The 24,655-nt window shown below is 40.2% G+C and overlaps 1 pseudogene; it reads right to left on the bottom strand.

Annotated features, from left to right (window-relative positions):
• Positions 1-7,788: 7,788 nt before the first annotated feature.
• On the bottom strand, positions 7,789-10,636 carry LOC129006330 (14-3-3 protein zeta/delta-like; annotated as a pseudogene).
• Positions 10,637-24,655: the final 14,019 nt, after the last annotated feature.

Below are 24,655 nucleotides of genomic sequence, written 5' to 3'. Positions count from 1 at the left end.
ACCTGCCGGCTGGACAGTATAAAAATTGGTCAAAAATATGGATACCTTGAAGTGATTTTAATTTCTTCATTAAGGTGTTTTTATTTAATAGGAAGAATAATTTGAATTGACAGATACTTCTACTAGTGCATCCAAATCACTTGTCATCTAGACTTGGACATTCTTGAGAGAGAAAGGACTGCTAACATGGATCAGGACTCTCCTAGACATGGGACATAAGGTCATCCTAACTATGACCATCAGAAGTACTTTGTGCAGTAGAGCACCAAGGCTGCCATGCATCCAGCAAGCATTCAATCATCCAATGAGCGTCTACCATGAACCTGGCACTATGCATGTCCTGGGAGAGCAGCAGTGACCAAGACAGACTTGGGTGGCCTCCACTGAGCTCATCACCTCCATGGAGAGGACCAGCCCTGCTTTCAGAGACTCCAGAGCCCAGTCGCTCTGAGGCAGAGCCAGCTCAGACCCTGGCTTTTAAAGTCACACCTGAGACCTGCTATTCAAACCTGCATTGATTCCTGCATAGGCGGTGGCGGGAGCTGAGCGGCAGGTAGCACCACTAAGGAGAAGCTGGGAAACCATATCGGGACACTTGCAGCCCATCTTCTAGCGGGGAAGAATGCTGTTAAGCAAGTAACTACAAAATTCATGAATTGCACGTGTACTGCATGACTTGAGAGCCCAGAGTGTATAACAGGAATATCTGACCTGGTTTAGGAGCTCATGGGTTTTTCCCAAGGAAGTGGTGTCAACCGGAGACCTAAAGAGTGATAGGATTTAACCGGGTAAGAGGGAAGGGGCTTCGTGCAGAGCCCCTGCATACTTAAAAGCAAGAAGGAACAGAATGCATTTATGGACCCAAAAGAGGCCAATGTGGGCTAGAGAACAAAGAAGAGAAGTTCATATGCTTGGTTTATTTCTCTAGTTTCGTGTGTGTGTGTGTGTGTGTGTGTGTGTGTATTTAAAATCATATCCTGTTATTAAAAACCACACTTCACTCTGAGCATTTTACCCAGCAATGAAAGGCTTTCTGGAGGCTTTGAGTGAAGCTAAGTACAGACACAGTTTGTTTCCTGGGAAGTGCACAGGAAGTGGCATGGCTGATGGGATGGGAGTAACAGAAGCCCTTCCCAGTGCTGGTGCAGAGGTGAGAACCCACTTCTGCCCCAGCCAGGTAAGACCTGGCACAGTTCCACAGTAGCCCGGGCGGAGCAGCTGTGTGCGGTCAGCGACCCTCTAGGTGCACTCTTAGGAGCTTGCTGATTTTTACGTTCCAAACTCCCTCTTGCTGCTTCCTGGGTTAGGGTTTTATCTTTCAAGTGGCCTAGAAATCCTGCGTCCCCGGGCCAGCACAGCGAGAGCGGCCAGCTCAGGAGAAAAACGGCTGATCACAGTGACAGAGGCAAATCTGACGCTGAGAAAGGCAGGCATCTTGCCTCCCCGTGGCTGGCTCTGTCATTTTTTTCTGGGACAGCAATTTCCCTCCACTGAGTATGTATGGCTGGAACTGAAGCAGTGTCGGTCTGGGATGTTTGATTCCATGACACATAACTGGATAGGGGCAGAGGGTCCATCAGAACGATGAGTGGACCTCTGGGAGCTGGGACCAGCATCCTGGGGTCAGCACAATCGCTGACACCGACATTCCTGCAGAGTGCGCTGAAACCAGACTCTATCAGCAGCCGCTCCCCACCCAGCCGCCCCGTGAAAGGACTGGTTACAGGATGGGCGTGGCTGCCAACTTCATCAGGCTCTCTCTCTGATGATCTCTCTGTAGCTTCCACAGGGAAAGATTATAATAGGAGGGCTAAAGAATTATGATAGTTGGCCGGGCGTGGTGGTTCATGCCTGTAATCCCAGCACTTTGGGAGGTGGAGGCAGGAGGATCGCCCTAGGTCAGCAGTTCAAGACCAGCCCCGGCCAACATGGCAAAACCCTGTCTCTACAAAAAAAAAAAAAGTATATATATATATATACACAAAAATTAGCTGGGCATGGTGGCGTGCACCTGTAATCCCAGCTACTCTGGAGGCTGAGGCAGGAGAATCTCTTGAACCCAGGAGGCAGAGGTTGCAGTGAGCCCAGATCATCTCACTGCACTCCAACCTGGGCGACAGAGCAAGACTCCATCTAAGAAAAAAGACTTATGATAATTAAGTAGTGCTAAAAAAGAAGCCTCACAGATTTTGGAGTCAGAAAAATCTGGGTTTGAGGCTGGTCCTGGTGCCTCATGCTTATAATCCTAGCACTTTGGGAGGCCTAGGTGGGAGGATTGCTTGAGGCCAAGAATTCAAGACCAGCCTGGGCAAAATAGTGAGACCCCATTTCTACAAAAATAAAAATAAATTAGCCAGGCATGGTGGTGCATGCCTGTAGTCCTAGCTACTTGGGAGATTAAGGCAGGAGGATCCCTTGAGCCCAGGAGTTTGGGGCTTCAGTAAGCTATGATCAATCCATGGCACTCCAGCCTGGGTGACAGAGCAAAACTCTATAGAGAAAATAAAAAGAAAAATCTGGGTTGAAATCTTAACTTTGACCCTGCTAGCTGGGTAACCTTGGGCAAGTCATTGAACTCTTTAACTGTAAAATGGGACTATCAACATCCATCTTATAGGATGGTTGTAGGGATTATATGAAATCATGTATATCAAATATTTAGCATGGTGCCTGACAGGTAGTATGTTCTCAGTAACCGCCTGAGCTAGGGAGAAAATTGTTTCTCTCCCTTATTATTCTTAGCAGAGCTGTGTTGGAGGTCACCGGCTTGAAGATTGAACCAGGGACAGTGAGGCTGTGATGGAGAAAGACAGCCAAAGGCTTTCACACTCTACCTGTTACTATCCACGGGCTTTTAGAACTCTGATTTAGGCTGGGCACAGTAGCTCACACCTGTAATCCCAGCACTTTGGGAGGCCAGGGCAGGTGGATCACTTGAGCTGAGTTCAAGACCAGCCTGGGAAACATGGCAAAACTCTGCAAAAAACAAAATTAGCCAAGCATGGTGGTATATGTCTGTAGTCCCAGCTACTTGGGAGTCTGAGGTGGGAGTATCGCTTGAGCCCGGGAGGTAGAGGCTGCAGTGAGCCATGATGGCACCACTGCACTCCAGCCTGTGAGACACAGCGAGAACTTGTCTCAAAACAAACAAACAACAACAACAAAAAACCCCTCTGATTTAGGGAACTTTCAGGAGTTGGTCATCCTCAAACCCCAAATCAGTAGACTGCCTATAATTTAAAACCACTTTCGTCTGTCTGGTTTGATCAGGTCTTCCAAATGACAAAAACAAAACAAAACTTCCCTGTCCCAGCCAGGTTACTGAAGTGAGATGTGAAGTAAAAATGAAAAGAGGTAATCATCTAGATGTTATAACATTTGGAGAATCTTGTAAATTTCTTATTGCCTCAAAAATATTTGTTTAAAAAGCTCCATCCAAACTTGGTTATTATGATATGCATCCACTTGGTCGTGGCCAGAGCTAGGTGTATGGGCTGAGTCCCGTGGTCTGCATGCAAATACGCAGAGTGAGGTCACAGAAGGTGGACCCTGGTTGCCATCTGCAAGAGGAACAAGCCATCGGAACCCGCTGGCTTTCAGCCTAGGTCTCAGTTATTTGTCTCACAGGGTGCAGTTGATTTAAAAAGTTATAAAAGTACCCAGGGGTGATGCCCACATGGAATCAGAACCTTAGGACTATAAAATAAAGATCAATTAAAAAATCTTTTATGGATCTATTAGCAACTTTCTGTGGGATGTGTTCTGGCCTTCCTTGTTTTTGACTGGGCAAGCTGCATTCATGCCCTCCTATGGGGGTGGATAGATGGCGAGGCATTTTCTTAAACACAGAAAGCAGGATTTTCCTGGCACGAACAAAGAATGATCTCAAAAAAATAACTCGGCCTGGTGTTCAAGTACTGCCAACTAAAAGGGCCACAGAGGCAGTGCCCTAAAATGCAAGGCATCATTTTTGAAATTTAACTGGCTTTAGCTAATAACTCTATGTGGTCATTTAATTTATTCACATTTAATCTATGTGCGTATTAAAAATTATTACAAAATTCATATATTTGATGAAGAAAAATGAAAAAAAAAACCAAATAGTGCAAAGTAAAAAACTCTTATTATGTCACCATCCAGAGGCTATGGCTGTTCATAAAGTGATGTAAATCCTCTCAGTGTTTTTCTATGCCCTTACCCAGAGCTTTCGTTATTTAGTGGTGTACAAAAGTTGAAGCTACAGCAAACATGCTGGCTTGCAACCCATCCCCCTCCTTATTTTAACTTCACAATTTCCCTTGAACATTTTCCCATGTCATCATGTCATTCATCTGCAACTCTAAAAGCTGATGGACATACCACAATTTTTCTTAGCCTATCCTCTATTGCTGGACTTGCATGCTTTTCCCAATATTTTACTATTATACATAACAGTAGCTATATAAGTTATCTACATATACATCTCTGCATATATTTCAGATTATTCTTTTAAGGAATTACTGGCAAAGATATGCTATATATAAAAGGCATTGACAAATATTGCTAGGGGCTGGTTCCCTTGAATCCCTGCAGTAGTGCATGGGGTACTTCTTGTCTACACCTGGCCTGTACTATTGCACTCACTTTTTAAAATCCTTGCAGTTTGATGTGTAATGCTGAGGTATGGGGTGCAATTGAACCTGTCACCCAGGTAGTGAGCATAGTACCCAATAGGCAGTTTTTCTACCCTTGCCTCCCTCCCTCTCTCGTTCCTCCTGTGTCCCCAGTATCTGTTATTCTCATCTTTCTGCCCATGAGTACCCACTGTTTAGTTCCCACTTATAAGTGAGAACACACAATATTTGATTTTCTGTTTCTGCATTAATTTGCTTAGGATAATGGCCTGCAGCTCCATCTGTGTTGCCACAAAGGACATGATTTTGTTCTTTTCTCTGACTGTGCAGCATTCCGTGGTGTATATGTACCATGTTTTCTTTATCCATTCCACTGTTGATGGGAACCTGGGTTGATTCCACATTGTTGCTATTGTGAATAGTGCTGCGATGAACATGCAAATGCATGTCTTTTTAGTAGAATGATTTATTTTCCTTTGGGTATATACCCAGTGATGGGATTACTGGGTCGAATGGCAGTTCTATTTTAAGTTCATTGAGAAATCTCCAAACTGCTTTCCACAGTGGCTGAATTTACATTCCTACCAACAGTGTATAAATATTCCCATTCTTCTGTAGCCTCACCAATATCTGTTGTTTTTTGACTTTTTAATAATAGCCATTCTGACTGGTATGAGATGCTATCTTATTGTGGTTTTGATTTGCATTTCTCTGATGATTAGTGATGAACCAAAGGATACGGCTGTTAATCACTCACTTGCATGTCTTCTTTTGAGACGTGTCTGTTCATGTCTTTTGCCCATTTTTTAATGGGGTTATTTGGTTTTTGGTTGTTGAATTGTTTAAGTTCCATATAGATTCTGGATATTAGACCTTTATTGGGTGCATTGTTTGTGAATATTTTCTCCCATTCTGTAGGTTGTCTGTTTACTCTGTTGATAGTTTCTTTTGCTGTACAAAAGTTCTTTAGTTTAATTAGATCTCACTTGTCAATTTTTGTTTTTGTTGCCTTTGTTTTTAAGAACTTAGTTATAAATTCTTTGCCAAGGCTGACGTCCACAGGGTATTTCCTAGGTTTTCTTCTAGGATTTTTATAGTTTGAGGTCTCATATTTAATTATTTAATCCATTTTAAGTTAATTTTTGTATATGGCGAGAGGTAGGCATCCAGATTTATTCTTCTGTATATGGTTAGCCAGTATCCCAGCACAATTTATGGAATAGGGAGGCCTTATTCCATTGCTTATTTTTGTCAATTTTGTCAAAGACTGGTTGGTTGTAGATGTGTGGCTTCATTTCTGGGTTTTCTATGTGTCTGTTTTTGTACCAGTACCATGCTGTTTTGGTCACTGTAGCCTTGTAATATAGTTTGAAGTCTGGTAGTGTGATGCCTCTGGCTTCTTTTTAAATAGGATTGCTTTGGCTAAGTGGACTTTTTTTTGTTCTGTATGAATTTTAGAATAGTTTTTTCTAATTCTGTGAAAAATGGCGTTGGTAGTTTGATAGGAATAGCATTGAATCTGTAGATTGCTTTGGGTAGCGTGGCCATTTTAAAGATACTGTTTCTTCCAATCCATGAGTATGGAATGTTTTTTCATTTGTTTGTGTCATCTATGATTTCTTTCAGCAGCGTTTTGTAGTTATCCTTGTAGAGCTCTTTCACCTACTTAGATGTATTCCTAGAAAATGTTTCTTGTATGGCTATTGTAAATGGGATTGAGGCAGTATTGTTTTAATTAGCATTTCATTATTAGTAATGAGTCTGAAGCTATTTTCTAATATATTTTGGTCATTTTTAATTTCTGCTCTTGAAAATTGCTTGTCAATGTCTATTGTCCATTTCTCCATAGAATTTGCCTTTTTATTACTAAATTATAAAAGCTCCTTATTTATACTACAAAAATGTTCCCCATTTTGTCTTTTTGCTTTCAATTGTGTTGAATAAAAACAGAAGTTACCAAGTAAATGCAGCAGGCATTTCTGGTCTCTCCCTCTGACCTCTCCATAGCCCTTCACAGAATTGACCATTTATGGCCTCTCTGGTCACTCTTTTATCCTTGGCTTTCATGACATCACACTCTTCTGCTTTTTCTCCTCCTTCTTTGGCTGGTCCTTCTTATTCTTCTTGTGGGAGGCCCCCCTCTGCCCATCACTTAAGTGTTCATGATCTTCAGGCTTTTGTCATTGCTCTTACCTCTCCTCATACTGTACACCCTCCCTAGGCAATCCACAACCACTCCCTTAACTTCAGCTATTCAGTTACAACTATAGGCTGATGATTGCCATGTCTAGAGCATCAGCTTGGATCTGCCTCCTGAGCATCAGACCCATATATTCAAGTGTCTACTGGATATCTTCCCTTGGGTGTCTCCCAAGAACCTCAAACACAATAGAAATCACCATCTTCCCCATGGAGTAATACTCCTTCTCCTCTGTTCCTTATCTTCTTAAATGGCTCCACCACCAATCTGGTTGCCTAATTCAGAAGTCTGGTTATCAACTGTGACTCCTCCCTTGCCCCCTTCCACACATTCAGACAATCAACAGGAATTGGAAGATTTTACTTCCTAAATTTCTCTCAATTCCACATTCTCCATGCCATACTTGCAACGCTAGTCCAGAAGATAATCATCTCCCTCTGGGTACTCCAAAAACCTCCTAAATCTTCTCTCCATGCTCTCTTCCATTCCATCCTTCCCATTACAGATAGAGTTATTGTCCTAGTCTGTTTGCATTGCTATAAAGGGATACCTGAGCCTGGGTAATTTATAAAGAAAAAAGATTTATTTGTCTCACAGTTCTGCAGGCTGTATAAGCAGCATGGTGCTGGCATCTGCTTCTGGCAAGGACTTCAGGAAGCTTCCATTCATGGTGGAAAGCAAAGGGGAGGAGGCATCCCATGGCATGAAAGAAAGAAAGAGAGAGAGGGAAGGGGCGCCAGGCTCTTTTAGACAACCAGATCTTCCAGGAACTCACAGAGCAATAACTCATTCATTAATACAGGGATGACACCAAGCCATTCATGTGGGATCCACCCCCATGACTCAAACACCTCTCACTAGGCCCCACCTCCAAACTAGGGATGGAATTTCTTTTTTTTTTTCTCCCATTGCACTTTTATTGGAATGTAATATTTGGAATAATTATCCAAAAGGGCCAATATTTCCCAATTTAATCTGAGGTCATAATAAAACAAGCAACAAAACAGTGTTTGGGATTTCAGTTTCTCACCCTTATCAAGACTTACTGCCTCCCATTGTCAATATTTATTGAGCATTTACAGTGTACTAGGCACAATAGAACATACAGAAAACATTGTCCCTGCTCTTGAGGAGCTTACATTCTGAAAGAAAAAATATACCTATTTTAAAATGGCATTTTTGTTTGGTGTTTTCTGCAAAGTACTGAGGAAATATTTTGTAAAGTGAGCTTTGGGTATAACTTAGCCTCATCATTATTTAGAGTATAGAGGAAGAGAAAGAGGAAGGGTTAAAGGCAGACAATGACAGACCATTCAGGATAGGTAGGGTTTTAAAGGGAGATAAACACAGTATCATCAACTAAGGAGAGATTTGCTGCAGTAAATAGGATGAGGGAAATAGTCTGTGGGATGCAAGCAAAGGAAGCAGGGTGTCTTAGACATTGAGTGGAGCCAGACAGATCGTGCGGCCTTTTTCCAAGTACGTGGCCACCAAGTAGGAATGGTTGGTGACAAGACAGAAGGCTAAAAAAGAGGGTAATCTTGTGCACCTGACAAACAGAAAGAATAAAGGATCAAAATCGAAGGCAGGCTATAAGAGTATCAAGAAATTGTTAAAAACCAAAAAGTTATTTGGAAGCACAAAACTTACAGTTAATGCTACCCAGTGTCATGATGGGCCAAGAACACTGTGGCTTCCTAAGTTAGAAAATGCCATATACCAATATTTCAAATGGAACATATTACATTTTTTTCTAATCAATCTCACCCTCTCCCAGAAGAAATAGGAATTCATTCTTTTCAGGGTGGGGAGGAAGAGAGGGGATCATGGGACATGGAAACAGTAGTTACATTAGTAGTATTTTTGTTGTTATGATAAACTTTGTGTTTAAACTTGGTAAAAGCCCATTAGCTGCCAAGAGAGAATAAGGAACACATTTCAAAAAAATGTACAATTTCCTTTAGAGAAGTTTCAGAACCAAAAGACTAATTTACATGAAAAGCTGTAGAGAAAGTAGTTGAAAAGTCCATTCATAAAACATTTATTCCACTTACATGAATTTAATACGCATGTTCTTAACAATTATGCTTGGATTGTTCATGAAAATTTCATAAGACATTAAACAAAGCTAGCCATCATCTCAAGTTATTTCCCTGTTAACTATTTTTACAGCACATGCATGTTAGGCAAGTATCAAAAAAAAAAAACCACAAAAGCAAAAAACCTAAAAAAAGTTAAATACATGGGTTTTTGTTTTACTGCTGTGCTTGATATACATGAAGTAGTGAATACCAAGCAATTCATTTTTACTGCATCTTTACTTTTACATTTGTTCTTAGGTTGCCTAAAACATTTAAATACAAATAAAATGAGTGTAGCAAAAATAATGAATGCTAACAGCAGGTAACTTTACAAATAATGGAATGTGAACCGTTTCTGCCCTTTTACAGAGTAAAATGGGTCACAGCTGTGTCTAAAAGAACACTTCTGCAGCTGTGGTCAAAGGTATGAGATTGAGTATTCCACAGTTATACATGGTTTAACATGTGGTATCCATGGGATATCTGTTTCTACCACAGCCTTGTAAGTGCTCCATACCTTAAAGTACCCACAATTACTACACCTGTGACTGGAACCACCAGGACAAACCAATATGTAGGCAGTTTTCTTTGCTTAGACGTGGAAGCAGTTTTAACACCGGCCCTTGTGAAGCCACAATATACCAAAAGTACTATGCCAAACATTTATAACTTGTATAAAAATTCCACGTCTCCATATTGAACACCTCAAGATGAAAACAGATAACTCCCTAAATGTTAACTGCCTCTCCTCCCCTAATATTAAACATAGAAACCATATGGGAAATATAGAAATTCAAATAGAAGTAACATAAACCTGTCATAAGTCATAAACAAAAAACTATTTGTGGGACAGCATGGATGACAAATGGTCTACTGTGTAAATTTTAGAATGAGGCAGACAAAAGCTGGAAGACCAGTTAATTTTCCCCTCCTCCTCCTGCTTCACCTTCATCTCCTTGGGTATCTGATGTCCAGAGTGTCAAGTTGTCTCTCAGTAATTGCATTATTAGCGTGCTGTCTTTGTATGACTCTTCACTTAATGTATCAAGTTCAGCAATGGCTTCATCAAAAGCTGTCTTTGCAAGAGAGCAGGCTTTCTCTGGGGAGTTCAGAATCTCATAATAATGAACACAGAGAAGTTAAGGGCCAGACCCACTCTGAGAGGATGTGTTGGTTGCATTTCCTTTTTGCTGATTTCAAAAGCTTCTTGGTATGCTTGTTGTGACTGATCCACAATCCCTTTCTTGTCATCACCAGCGGCAACCTCAGCCAAGTAACGGTAGTAATCTCCTTTCATTTTGAAATAGAAGACTTTGCTCTCTGCTTGTGAAGCATTGGGGATCAAGAACTTTTCCAAAAGAGACAGGACATCATTGCAGATATCTCTGAGCTCCGTCTCAATTTTCTCTCTGTATTCGCGAGCCATCTGCTGTTTTTTCTCAGCTCCTTCCGTCTTTTGTTCAGTACTTGAGACGACCCTCCAAGATGACCTACGGGCTCCTACAACATTTTTATAAGCAACCGAGAGAAGATTCCTCTCCTCATTGGATAATTCAGCTCCTTGCTCAGTTACAGACTTCATGCAGGCTGCCATGTCATCATATCGCTCAGCCTGCTCAGCCAGTTTGGCCTTCTGCACCAGCTCATTTTTATCCATGACTGGATGTTCTGTGTCCGGAGTGGGTGGTGGCGGCGGACGGACAGGGTCTCAGCAGTCTTTGGGCGGTGGCGAGGCTGAGACTCTGGAGATGGAATTTCAACATGAGATTTGGAGGGGACAAATATCCAACCTATATCAGTTATTTTCTAAAATATACAAATCTGATCAAGCTAGTCCACTATTAAAATCCTTTAATGGCTTCTCATTACACTTGAGATAAAATTCAGCCCCTTTATTACTGGATGCATGGTGTGCCCACCTGTTGAGTTCTTCAGCCTTTTTTCCTGTAAGTTCTTAACTTATGCTTTTTCTCGAGTCTAACACGACTACCGTATTTCAGTAAATCTGAAATATCATCAGCCATAAGATGCACCATTATTTTATGTGCCATTAAGAAAATACAATTCTGCCAATTAAAATGGTAAAATAACTTACATTGCAAGGGATGTCCAATTTCAGAGATGCAAAAATGGGAGAAAATCTGGGTTTGGTGCCAATGAAACAGTTCTTTTCTTAGCTCTGTGGAACTAGCTTCCATCATGTCTGGGCCTCCCCATGTGCTATTTCCTCTTCCGCCTTCCTCACACTCCCCCTCATCCTCATAACATTCCCCCCGTCCACCTTCAGCAAAATTAAACATTAGGTAAAATTGGTCCAGTGCACCCATTCTTCTTTTGTTCTCTTTTTTACTAAAATCACATTTCCTTCCCCAACTGAGCTGAAGTTTGGAAGAGATGTTGGGGCTTGACGTTAGGCTTTGACAGGGCATGTCCTTATTCTTTTTTTTTTTTTTTTTTTTTTTGAGACAGAGTTTCACTCTGTCACCCAGGCTAGAGTGCAGTGGCGCAATCTCGGCTCACTGCAAGCTCTGCCTCACGGGTTCACATCATTCTCCTGCCTCAGCCTCCAGAGTAGCTGGGACTACAGGCGCCCGCCACTGTGCCCGGATAATTTATTGTATTTTTTTTAGTAGAGACGGGGTTTCACCATGTTAGCCAGGATGGTCTCGATCTCCTGACCTCGTGATCCACTCATCTCAGCCTCTTAAAGTGCCGGGATTACAGGCGTGAGCCACCGCACCTGGTTGGCATGTCCTTATTCTTAAATCCTATCTGGGATCTCAGCTGGGTGCCAGATGCATTAATGAGAGGTAATGAAATTTCTCAGACAGGGCATTCCACAATGCCCCAGCACTGCTAACCCTCTGCTATTGGCATCACCTTCAATTCTGAAGAAGTTGCTGTCTGGTAAATAGACAGTAGCTTCTACCATGGGGAGCTGTGTCCTGTGCATGTACCATCCAGCCATGCCATGTATTCCCAGAGGGCACCCACCCAAATTCCCAAGGGCCCCAACTGCACAGCTCCCTCCTTTCTGATGCCTCTTCATCCAGATTCCAAACATTTCAGCTGACCCAACTTCTAGTTTCTGATTTCTGTCTCCTCAGCTCAGCAAGGTCACTGTGTTCTACTTGGAGTCTGGCTCTCTGTGTCATCCCCAGGCAGAGAGTTGGGTGACTGCAGCTCACTTGTGAAATTTCCCTTCTCTTGCTGCTAGTATAATGAACTCTTCTGACCTATGTATCACCCAGCTTCAAAATCATCAACATTTGGCCAGTCTTCTTCAATCTATATCACTAGATTTAGCTTACTACCTCTAATCTAGACACTATCTCTGATCTCTAATCTAAATCACTGGGCAAATTACTTAGAGCAAATCCTAGACAGGTCATTTCATTTATAAATATTTCAGCATGCATCTCTAAACAGAATTCTTTAACAAAACCCCATAAAACACTATTTTATACAACATAATAACAATATTTTCTTAATATCATTATATATATGGTAATGTTCAAATTTCTCCAGTTGTTTCATAAATTCTTTATAGTTTTTTCAAATAGTGATCTAAGTAAGGTCCCATACATTGCCATTGGTTGCTGTTTCCTAAGACTTTTAAAAATCTTTGGGTTGTTTCTCTCTCCTCCTTACAAATTACTTACGGAGGAAATCAGTCTGGATTTTCCTAACTGCAGCCCTGTTGTATTATTTAACATGTTCCTCTGTCCCCTGTGTTTGTTCTGATAGACCAGCAGCTCTAGCTAGAACTTGATTAGATTCATGCTCGAATATTTTGGTAAGACTACGTGCCCCTCTTTTTGTGATGATCATTGCCTAGACCCATTATTTCAGTAGGGATTGTGAAATGGTGATATAGAATGATAGATCAAACCATTTATTATGTGGATTACTTCTATAAAGAGAAATTGCTTCCATTTTTCCCTTTATTTACCACAATTTTTCCCTTCCTTCCTTCCTTTCTTTCTTTCTTTCTTTTTCTTTCTTTCTTTCTTTCTCTCTCTCTCTTTCCTTTTCTTCTTTTTCGAAGCAAGATCTTGCTCTGTTGCCCAGACTGAAAGGCAGTGGTGTGACCATGACTTACTGCAGCCTCAACCTCCCAGGCTCAGGATATCCCCCCCTGCTTCAGCCTCCCAAGTAGCTGGTACAGCAGGCGAGCCTCACCACATCCAGCTATTTTTTTTTTTTTTTTTAGTTTTTTAGCAATGGGGTCTCACTACGTTGCCCAGGCTGATCTCAAACTCCTGGCCTCAAATGATCCTCCTGTCTCATACTCCCAAAGTGCTGGGTTTACAAGTATGAGTCACTGCACCCAGCCCCAATTTTCAAAATAATCATTTGGTTATCTAATAGCCTCAAAAGTGAGCCAATAAAGGTTTTCTTTCTACTATGAACTAATGGACTTAAACATATTTAAAGTGATTCACTATATTGTCGATACTATTCTTATTGATCCCTAAATTTTCCCATTTTTAGTCACTGTGAGCCCTTGCAAGTTGGATCCTGAGTTCTTTTGACACAATTCTAGTTAAGTGGTTGTTTTGTTTGAGACAGGGTCTCACTCTTGCCCAGGCTGGAGTGCAATGGTACAATAGCTCACTGCAGCCTTGAACTCCTGGGCTCATGCAATCCTCTTACATAGCTGGAACTACAGGCATGAGCTGCCATGCCCACTATTCTTTTTTTTTTAATTTTGTAGACATGGGGTCTTTCTCTGTTGCCCAGGCTGGTTTCACACTTCTGACCTCAAGCAATCTGCCTTCCTCAGCCTGTAACCCTTAAAGCACTGGGATTACAGGCATGAGCCACCCCAACTGGCCCTAGGTAAGTGTTTGATAGCTACCTTGCTTTCTGGTAATGAGCCTAGATGATCCAGGCTCATCTTATACATTTCCCATCCCGGATCTGGAGAAACCCATTTCTTTGAGGAGCCCTGGTTCCTTTCATGGGGAAAGATTTAGAGATCACAAACTGCTCACTGTCCCTGGCTGGCTCCTTGATTTAAGGTCTTTTCATGGACAGAGTTAGGAAATAATTTTTAAAGATAAAACATAAAATGTGTTTTATATTATTACATACTAGTATTTCCAACTCAAATGGAAAACTGTAAGGTTTTTAAATTAACTTTTTGAAATCTTCCATCAGTTTCTCCTTTATTATGGAAAAACCCATACAGTAAGTCCCAGTTCCCAATGATACTAACATGATTACTTATTTACCAAAAGTAAAAGATAGTGAAAACAGTTTAATTTTTTCTTCTTTTACAGTTCTTTTTGTCTGAGGTAACAGCCCATTATGGATATACAGTGGAATTACCATGTTTTTAAATTACTTAAAATTCCTACTCTCTGTGTGGTCATGCCACTAACATGATGTAGAATTGGGTTCACTGTCTCATTTTGCTTTTGGTTGTTTGGGGATTGCTTTTTCAAATTTAACTTTGTTTTAAAATTCTGTGAAATGTTTCCATAGTTTCAAAGGCAAATCTACAAAAGAAAGTTTATTTGGAGAAATCTCCTCTTTATTAGAAGACTATCAAGGTAGGCTTCATTTCTTTTCATAATTTGATAGTACTCCATTATGTGGCTGTACTATAGTTTATTTAACCAGTAACCTACTGATGGATATTTGGATTATTTCCATCTTTGGCTCTTACAAACAGTGCTGTGATGACTATCCTTGCACTTCTCTTTTGCTTATTTTTGCCAGTATATCTTTGGGATTGATTCCTAGAAATAAAATGGCTGGGCCCAAGTGTAAATGTATATTTTTTGGTAGGTATTGCCAGATTGCCCTGGATAGGGGCTATGCCATTGTGTATTCTGATTAGCAATGTATAAGAGCATCTATTTCTCTATAATTTGACCAATGGAGTATGTTAGCCAACTTTTGAACTTTTGGCAATCTCATAGGTAAGAAATAGTATCTCTATGAAGTTTTAATTTGCTAAATGTAACTTTCTTTTTACCACTGAAATTAGAATAAAGAGGTATAAATTGTATTATTTTGATAATTTTCTCTTTAATTTAGCATGACAATCATCATAGGTATACAAGCTACATCCAGTCTTGATTAGCCTGTGGCTACAACACGAAGTCCCATTACCTTTTTTATTTTTTTATCACAGGGTCTTGCTCTGTCGCCCAGACTGGAGTGCAGTGTTGTGATTATGGCTTACTGCAGTCTTGACCCCCTGGACTCAAGTGATTCTCCCACTTCAGCCTCCCGAGTAGCCAGGACAACAGGCACAAACCACCACTCCTGGCTAATTTTTTATTTCTTTGTAGAGATGAGGGTCTCAGTATGTTGTCCAGGTGAGAACTCCTGAGCTAAAGCGATCCTCCCACCTTAGTCTCCCAAAGTGCTGGGATTATGGGGGTAAGCCACCTCTATGGGCTTACTAACTTTTAATGCCCAAACTACAGTAGACATGCCTGAAAAGGAACATAGCCATCCTTATGTCTCCTAGTTATTTTGGGAAGTCTCCAAAACTGGAAGCTCAGTCAGCCTGCTTCCGGTTTCTGATCCTTATGCAGTATCTCATAAAGAATTTCATAAATAGTTCCTTCCTTGGGTGGTTCAAATCCCATCTAAGGGGCTAGAAGGAGATCTGAGGCCTTCTTCCACTCTATCAAACAAAACATGGGTATCCATGAAGCAAGCAGACACAGGAACATGATACATCACGCTGGCTTCTTAGCTGCACTCACAGCATCCCCTGAGCACTGAATGTCCTGCTGCACTGGCACTGCCAGTGGTCTCGCTAGCACACAGGCGTGCATACACAATCAGCTCACTGTAGGACAGGAACCATTGATTGAAAATGACTTAAAAGCCACAAGCCTGTAGTCCCAGCTACTTGGGATACTCAGCAGGCTGAGGCGAGAGGATCACTTGAGCCCCAGGAGTTCGAGCTCAGCCTGGACAACATAGAGGGACCTTGTCTCTAAAAAGAAAAAAAAAAAAAAAAAAAACAGACAAAGTAAATGACCTTAAACCAGTGTTTTATTTTTTTAACTTTTATTTTAAGTTCTGAGGTACACATGGAGGTTTGTTTTATAGGTAAACTTGAGTCATGGGGGTTTGTTGTACAGATTATTTTGTCACCCAGCTATTAAGCCTAGTACCCATTAGTTATTTTTCCCGATCCTCTCCCTCCTCCCACCCTCTGCCCTCCAACAGGCCCCAGTGTCTGTTGTTCCCCTCTATGTGTCCATGTGTTCTCATCATTTAGCTCCCACTTATAAGTAAGAACATGTGATATTTGGTTTTCTGTTCCTGCATTAGTTTGCTAAGGTCAGGGGGTGGCCTCCAACTGCATCCATTTTCTGCCAAGTACATGATCTCATTCCTTTTGATGTCTGCATAGTATTCCATGGTGTACATGTACCATTTTCTTTATCCAGTCTACCACTGATGGGCATTTAGGTTGATTCCATGTCTTGGCTAGTGTGAATAGTGTGCAGTGAACATACGTGTGCATGTGTCTTTATGATAGAACGATTGTATGCCTTTGGGTATATCCCCAGTAATGGGAATGCTGGGTCCACTGGTAGTTCTGTTTTGAGTTATTTGAGGAATCGCCATGCTGCTCTCCACAATAACTGAACTAATTTATCCTCCCACCAACAGTGTATAAGTGTTACTTTTTTTCCACAACCTCATCAGCATCTGTTATTTTTTGGCTTTTCGGTGATATCCATTCTGACTGGTGTGAGATGGTATTTCATAGTGGTTTTGTTAAATCAGTTTAACAGGCAAAATAATGGAGAAAGTGGACAAAATTACTTGAAAATACATTTTAATAGAAAATCATCCTGGAGTGTAAATGTTAGCAATACAAATACTAAGGATTTGAAAGATTCATTTTTAATGAGTATTCTTTTAGAGATTTACTTGGAAACAAAAATCAAATTAAAAATTCATGGAAGGCTCATGCCTGTAATCCCAGAGCTTTGGGAAGCCAAGGTAGGCAGATCGCTTGAACCTAGGAGTTTGAGACCAGCCTGGGCAACATGGTGAAAACCTGTCTCTACAAAAATACAAAAAGAAAAGTAGTTGGGCTTGGAGGCGTGCGCCTCTAGTTTCAGTTACTCAGGAGGCTGAGGTGGGAGGATCACTTGAGCCCAGGACGTCAAGGCTGCAGTGACCAGAGATCACACCACTGCATGCCAGCCTGGGCACAGAGTGAGACCCTGTCTTGAATAAAAAAAGATGCACTAATGACCATCAAAACTGCTTCACAACACTTCAGATGCCTCCAATGAGTCTAAGAGCTGTGGAATTAGGGAAGACGGGACTCCCCAGCAGCGTAATACCTAAGACTGTGAAATCAATCAAGCAGCCGTGTTTATATAGTAAAAGGTAGAAAATAGATTATTTTAATTGCTAATTGTTCTTGAGACCTTTACCAAGATATATTTTTAAATGTGGCCTAAATGCTTCCCTCGACAGGCATAGTGAAGGAATTACAGTTTATTCAGAGGCTGACATGCTGCTGATTGAAGTACAAAGAACAGTAATCAAGGTGGTGGGTTTTTTTCATATGGCTTTTAACATTTACAAAGAAAATGATTTCAAGGGGTACATGCTAGAAAGAAACAAGTCTATAAACAGTTACCAATCAGCCAAATACACCAATTGCTAGGAATATTCCCTCCACCCTCATCTCTTACCAACTCCCACGCCCCGTAATCAGCATCTAAATGCTGCATGCATTATTCTTTTGTTCATAACTCTGAGGGAAGGGAATGAAGAGTCATACTGTGTTCAGAGACCCCAGAACCGCATCTTAGATAACTTTACAGACACAAATCTACCACCACGATAATGTTGGGGAGGCAGCCACGCGGGATGCTTCCATTTAGGATAAAATGAGCAGAGACCAGGAAGCAGAAGACTGCACAGACCAAGCCTTGCACTGGCTCTGCTGTGGAGGCTGGCCTCCTGTCCTCTCTTCGGAACTAGACTCAAAGGGGCCTCAGACAGTGAGTTTTAATTGGAGAAAAGGCTAGAGACTGTGAGGAGAGGAAATAAGACATACATACAAAGCAAGCCTGTGTGGACTACCCATTCTTATAGAATTCCTCACTCCTGGGTGTCTTGAGAAAAAGACCTTTTCCTGGAGCCCCAAAGCCACCTTGGTGTCTCATGGGACACCTTGTGGTATCAGTGGGTTAATAGACTTGAGAATCTCTGAGTCACTGGCCATGTCAGGTGTTCAAATCCTTCTTGCGTCATGGGGAATGGATCATGCTCTTAAGGCCCATGCAGAGGCAGAATCCAGCCATGATGACCCTGGAGACCCATCTTGGCATATTCTTAGACAGGCTTCTTAAAATCCCACAGACTGAAGGTGGGTTCTAACATGCCTGTGAATTATAGGAAGAACATCTTACAGAACCATCAGTTAGCCTATAGGCTGAGGTAGGCACTTTTAAATTTTATGTTGTTTAATTTTTTATTTTTGAAGAGTCTTGCTATGTTGCCCAGGCTGGACTTGAACTCCCAGGCTCAAGTGATCCTCCTGCTTTGCAGCCTCATGAGTAGCTGGGATTACAGATGTGAACCACCATTCCCAGCTTAGGTCTGCAGCTTTTTAAGTGCCTACTGGCTCAAATTTTAAACTTAGTTTTAAAGCCAAGCATAACTTTGTGACTCAGGACAAGAAAAGCAATGGTGCCCCCTTGGCTTCACTATTTCATTTTTTTATCCTAATTAACTTTTTCCAAATTTAATCTCTGCCATTCCCAGTGGGATGTCATACATCTGGTTTACTCTCTTGGCTGAGGTGGCACAGTTTTAGGGGTTTCCACTTCATCCTTCTTATCACAGTTGTCCTTACTCCACAGTCAGGTAAACCATGTGAGATCTCCCCATCTAGGAAGTTTATCCATCCCAATAATGTCCTCAGGGACCAGCAAAATGACGACAGGGTGAGTCCCATGAACTCAATGGCTCTCTTGTGGGATGAATCCAGAGGAGGTTCATGTGCCTCTGTGCACCTGCACTAGGACAGAGGGGCTGTGATGCTTTTTAGGTTCCACTTGTAGGAGCAATGACTAAGACCCTTCCAGAGGACTATGCTCCTCAGAAAACAACTGCAAAACCTGGCCTCAATACAAAAGCAACTCTGAAGTACTGAGTGAACAGAAGCAGACAGTCTCTAGTGAAGAGTGTGAGCTGGCATGAAGAAGGGACGATGGTGAGCCGAACAAATTGGTTCTCATCTGTCCAAACTTTAGCCTGAGGCTAAGTGAATTCCATGTGGTGCACACAGTGGAAGTGGGGGTGCAAACATGGAAAAAACCTGCAGCATTTTTGGTCTGAGAAGCCAGAAAAGTGAAGCCAAGAAATTGTGAACATTGAAAAGAGAGGGGGAAAGTTTACAAGGGAAAGGCAAGAGAGGGGATCCCCACATTTTGTGTGTCCACGTTTCTGACTGACTCCTGAACTATGTACCATGGAACAGACAAGGCTTCACCAGACTCCAAAACTGCCAGTGCCTCAATCATGGACTTTCCAGCCTCCAGAACAGTGAGAAAATACATTTTTGTTCTTTATAAGTTCCTCAGTCTTCGTTATTTTGTTATAGCAGCACAACAACAAAAGACAAAAGCCAGAGATAGCACGCAAAACTTGTAAGCAGCAAGAGGAAAATGACAGATTGTACCAGGGAGCAACAATCCTAGTAACATCCAACTTTTCTTCAAAAATCATGGAAGCCAGAAGAAGTGGAGCAAAAAACCTGTCAACCCAAGATTCTATAACCAATGAAAATAACATTCAAGAATAGGCCAGGCATGGTGGCTCATGCCTGTAATCCTAGGACTTTGGGAGGCCAAGGCAGTTGGATCGCCTGAACCCAGGAGTTTGAGACCAACCTGGGCAACATAGAAAGATCTCATATCTACAAAAAATAGAAAATGTAGCCACGTGTGGTGGTGCATACCTGTAGTCCCAGCTACTTGCGAGGCTGAAGTGGGAGAGGATCACTTGAGTTTGGGAGATTGAGGCTGCAGTGAGCTGTGATCACACCAGCGCACTCCAGCCTGGGTGACAGAGTAAGACCCTGTCTCAAAAAAAAAAGACGAACAAACAGACATTTTCATTTAAAAGAAAAGTTACAGAATTAGTTACCAGCAAACCTGCACTGTAAGAAATACTAAAGAAAGTCATTCCGTCTGGAGAAAAACCATATAGAAACTTGGATTCTCTGAAAGTAATAAAAAGCATGAGTAATGGCAAGTACCTGGCTAAACACAAGTTTTTTTTTTCTTTTTGCCTTTTACCTCTTAATTATTTTAATAAACCACATTTTAAAAATTATAACATGGTCTTGTGGGGTTTGTAATGTTATAGATGACCACATATAAAAACCATAAAATAAAAAGGAACATGGACTAATAGGATTGCAAGATTTCTATATTTTATGTGAAGTAGTGAAGTAATCATTATAAGCACCCAGTGAAAAGTTAAGTGTGTGTGCGTGTGTGTGTGTGTATTCCTTCCACAACCACTAAAAAAAAATTAAGAAGTCTAGCTAAATGAAAACAGGAAAATTAAAAAGGAATTCTGAAAAATATTCAAAGAATTCAAAAAGAAAAATCACAAAAGAAGGAACAAAGGCAAAACAACAGAAGAGACAAAAATAAAAAATAAGATGGATCCCAAATGCAAGCATATGAATGATTGCAGTAAGTGTTGATCAACTAAACAATGCAATTAAAAGGCAGAGATTGTCAAAATGGACCAAAAACAAAACAAACAAGACCCAACTATATGTTTATTAGAGAAGAACCAGCAAATACATTGACAAATATGTTGAAAGAAAATGGATGGAAAAATACACCATGCAAACAGCAGACATCAAAAGGCTAGACTGGCTATACTGATATCAGACAAAATATACTTAAGCCAAAATGTACACTGCATATTTTTAAGTGGAGAATTTTATATTATATGAAATTTTATGTTATGTCAATTATATCACAATAAGAAATGTATTGTCATATAATTTCATTACTCCATAATGACAAAAGTCTTATTGTCAAGGACAACACAACAGTCGAAATTTGTGTGCACCCAATATATGAAGCAAAAATACATGAAGCAAGTAACTGACAGAATGAAAGGGCAGAAGAGACAGTTCCACAAACATCACTGCAAATATTAACATCTCTACCTAGCAGCTACTAGAACAATTAGACCAGAAAATGAGTAAAGACATAGAAGTTTTGAACAATATTAGCAACCAACTTGACTTGATATTTATAGAACACTTCACCAAAAATGGCAGAATACACATTATTTTCAAGTGCACCTGGTGTGTTTGTCAAGATCGGCCATATTTTGGGCCACAAAACACAACTCAGTAAATTTGAATAGTTTAAAATCATGCAGGCTATGTTCTCTGTCCACAAAGGATTAAACTGGAATTCAATAATAATGAGATAACCAGGAAAATTTCAAATATCTGGACTTTAACATACTTCTAAATAATCACTAGATCAAAGAAGAGTCACAAGTAATATTAGAAAATATGTTGATAATATATCATATACATATGATAATGAAAGCATATCAAAATTTGTGGGATGTAGGGTAAAACAGAGCATATAGGGAAATGTGTAGCTTTAAATGCCTAAGTGGGAAAAGAAGCAAAGTCTAAAGCTCAGTGATCTAAGCTTCCACCTTAAGAAATTACAAAAATAAGTCCAAGTTATGCTCAAAGTAAACAAAAGGAAGGAAAAGATAAAGGGTAAAAATCAATAAAATAGAAAAGATAAATGGCATGAACCCAGGAGGCGGAGCTTGCAGTGAGCCGAGATCGTGCCACTGCACTCCAGCCTAGGCGACAGAGCGAGTCTCCGTCTCAAAAAAAAAAAAAAAAAAAAGAAGTAGAGAAAAATCAATAAAACCAAAAGCCACGTTTCTGAAATAAATTCAATAAAACCGACCAGCTGTAGTCAGACTAGTGAAGAAAACAGAGGAGACAAATCCCCAATATTAGGAATGAAAGAAGGGGTTTTTCTACACGTCCTTCAGACATGAAAAGAACAATAAGGGCATACTGTGAACAGTTCCATGCTGATAAGCTTGACAATCTAGATAAAATACTACTTAAAAAGCAAATTTTTTTTTTTTTTGAGACGGAGTCTCGCTCTTGTCACTCAGGGGGGTGGAGTGCAGTGGCGCGATCTTGCCTCACCACAAGCTCCGCCTCCCGGGTTCATGCCATTCTCCTGCCTCAGCCTCCCGAGTAGCTAGGATTACAGGCACCCGCCACCACGCCCGGCTAATTTTTTTGTATTTTTAGTAGAGACGGGGTTTCACCGTGTTAGTCAGGATGGTCTCGATCTCCTGACCTCGTGATCCACCCGCCTCGGCCTCCCAAAGTGATGGGATTACAGGTGTGAGCCACCTCGCCTGGCTTAAAAAGCAAATTTACCAAAACTGCCTCAAGAAAATTTGGCAGCCCTATTTAAATTAATAATAAAAACTTTCCCACATAGAAAACTCCAGATCTAGATCACTTCACTGGGGAATTCCACCAGTTATTTAAGGAAGAAATGACGCCAATCTTACACCAACGTTTTCAAAATATAAAAGAGGAGGGAGCATTTCCCAGATCATTTTATGGGGCTAACATTACCTTTATTATAAAATCAAATACATCACAAGATAATAGAACTACAGAGCAATATTACTCATGAGCATAGAAACAAAAAGTTCCTAACAAAATATAGCAAATAAGAACCAATAACATGTAAAAAGAATACTACCTATCATATCCAAGTGGGGTTTGTCTCAGAATGCAAGGTTGGCTTAACATCAGAAAATCAATCAATATAATCTACCATATGAATAGAAAACAGAAAAAGAACCATATAATTATTTAAATGGATGCAGAAAAAAACATTTGATAAAAATCAACACTCTTTCATGACTAAATCTCTCAACAACTAGGAATAGAAGTCTTCCTCATCCAATTAAGGTTATAAAAAAAATCTACAGCTAACATCAAACTCAATGGTGAAGATTTAATGTTTTCTACCTAAAATCACAAACAAAGCAAAGCAGGGATATCCATTCTCACTATTTGCATTTAAATATGTATTGTAAGACCCAGATAGTGAATAAGGCAAGAAAAAGAAAAAGGCAAATTGGAAAGAAGAGGTAAAACTGTCCTATTTGCAGACATGATTTTGTATGTACAAAGCTCTAAGAAATCCAGAAAAAAGTTATAAGGATTAATACAGGTCAATTTAGTAAAGTTGCAGGATACATGTTCAAAACACAAAAATTGTATTTCTATATATAGTGAAAAAATAGAAAATAAAAATGTAAATAACAATTCAATTGATGACAGTATTAAGAAAATTAAAATATTTTGGCATTAATTTAACAAAATATGTGCAAGACCCACATACTAAAAACTACAAAATATTTAAAGAAAAACTAAAGAATACTTAAATAAACAGAGAAACATACCAGGCTCGTGGACTGGGACACTCAATATTTTTAAGATGCCAGTTCTCCCCAGATTGATATATCAATGCAATACCAATCAAAATTCCAGCAAGACTTTTTGTAGAAATTTCCAAGCAAATTCTAAAATTTACATGGAAATGCACATGTTTTGGTTATGTTTTTCCAACTGTGTTCTTTTTTCAAAATTGTTTTAGCATAAAACAACTAGCCAAGACTTGCTATAAACCTATAATTTCAATACAGTGTGGTATAAATGCCATAAGATTTTCAAGACTTGCTATAAACCCATAATAATTTCAAGACTTGCTATAAACCTATAATAATCAATACAGTGTGGTATAAATGCCATAGGAATAGATATATCAATGGAACAGAATAGAGAGTCCAGAAATAGACCCATGCTAATATGGAAATTAATTTTTTGAAAAATGTCAAGGAAATTCAAGGAAGTCTTCAGTAAACAGTGCTGGGATAATTGGCTATCTGTAGAGGAAAAAATTCTAATTCCCCAAATTAGAACTCTATACTCAGGGAAAATATTACTCAGAATGAAAGGAGAATAAATACGTTTTCTCACCAACAAAAACTGAAAAAAAAATCATCACTAGGAAATATGAACTAATGGGAAAAATAAAAGAAGTGCGGCCAGGCATGGTGACTCACGCCTGTAATCCCAGCACTTTGGGGGTTCGAGGCAGGTGGATCACAAGCTCAGGAGTTCAAGACCAGCCTGGTCAAGATGGTGAAACCCCGTCTCTACTAAAAATACAAAAATTAGCCGAGTGCGGTGGCAGTCGCCTGTAATCCCAGCTTCTCGGGAGGCTGAGGCAGGGAGAATCTTTTGAACTCGGGGGTGGCAGAAGTTGCAGTGAGCTGAGATCGCGCCACTGCACTCCAGCCTGGGCGACAGAGTGAGACTCCATCTCAAAAAAAAAAAAAAAAAAGGAAAACAAAAACAAAGAAAAAGAAGTTCTTCAGGCAGAAGAAAAATAATCACACAGGGAAACACAGAATTGCAGGAAGAAATAAAAGAGCAACAAAAGGGGCAAATATGTAGGTAAATATAAGTGAGTGTCAACCACATATACTAAAAACATATTATATATTAGTATGTTATATATTATATATTAGTGTATATTTATTAGTATACATATTAGTGTATATTATATATTTTATACTGATTTATTATATACTAATTATTAGTATATACTAGTACATATTTTAGTGTATTATTATAATGGTTTGGGGGC

Source organism: Pongo pygmaeus, chromosome 8 (assembly GCF_028885625.2).
Source record: "Pongo pygmaeus isolate AG05252 chromosome 8, NHGRI_mPonPyg2-v2.0_pri, whole genome shotgun sequence".
Classification (NCBI taxonomy): domain Eukaryota; kingdom Metazoa; phylum Chordata; class Mammalia; order Primates; family Hominidae; genus Pongo; species Pongo pygmaeus.
This window is presented reverse-complemented; position numbering and strand designations above follow the sequence as displayed.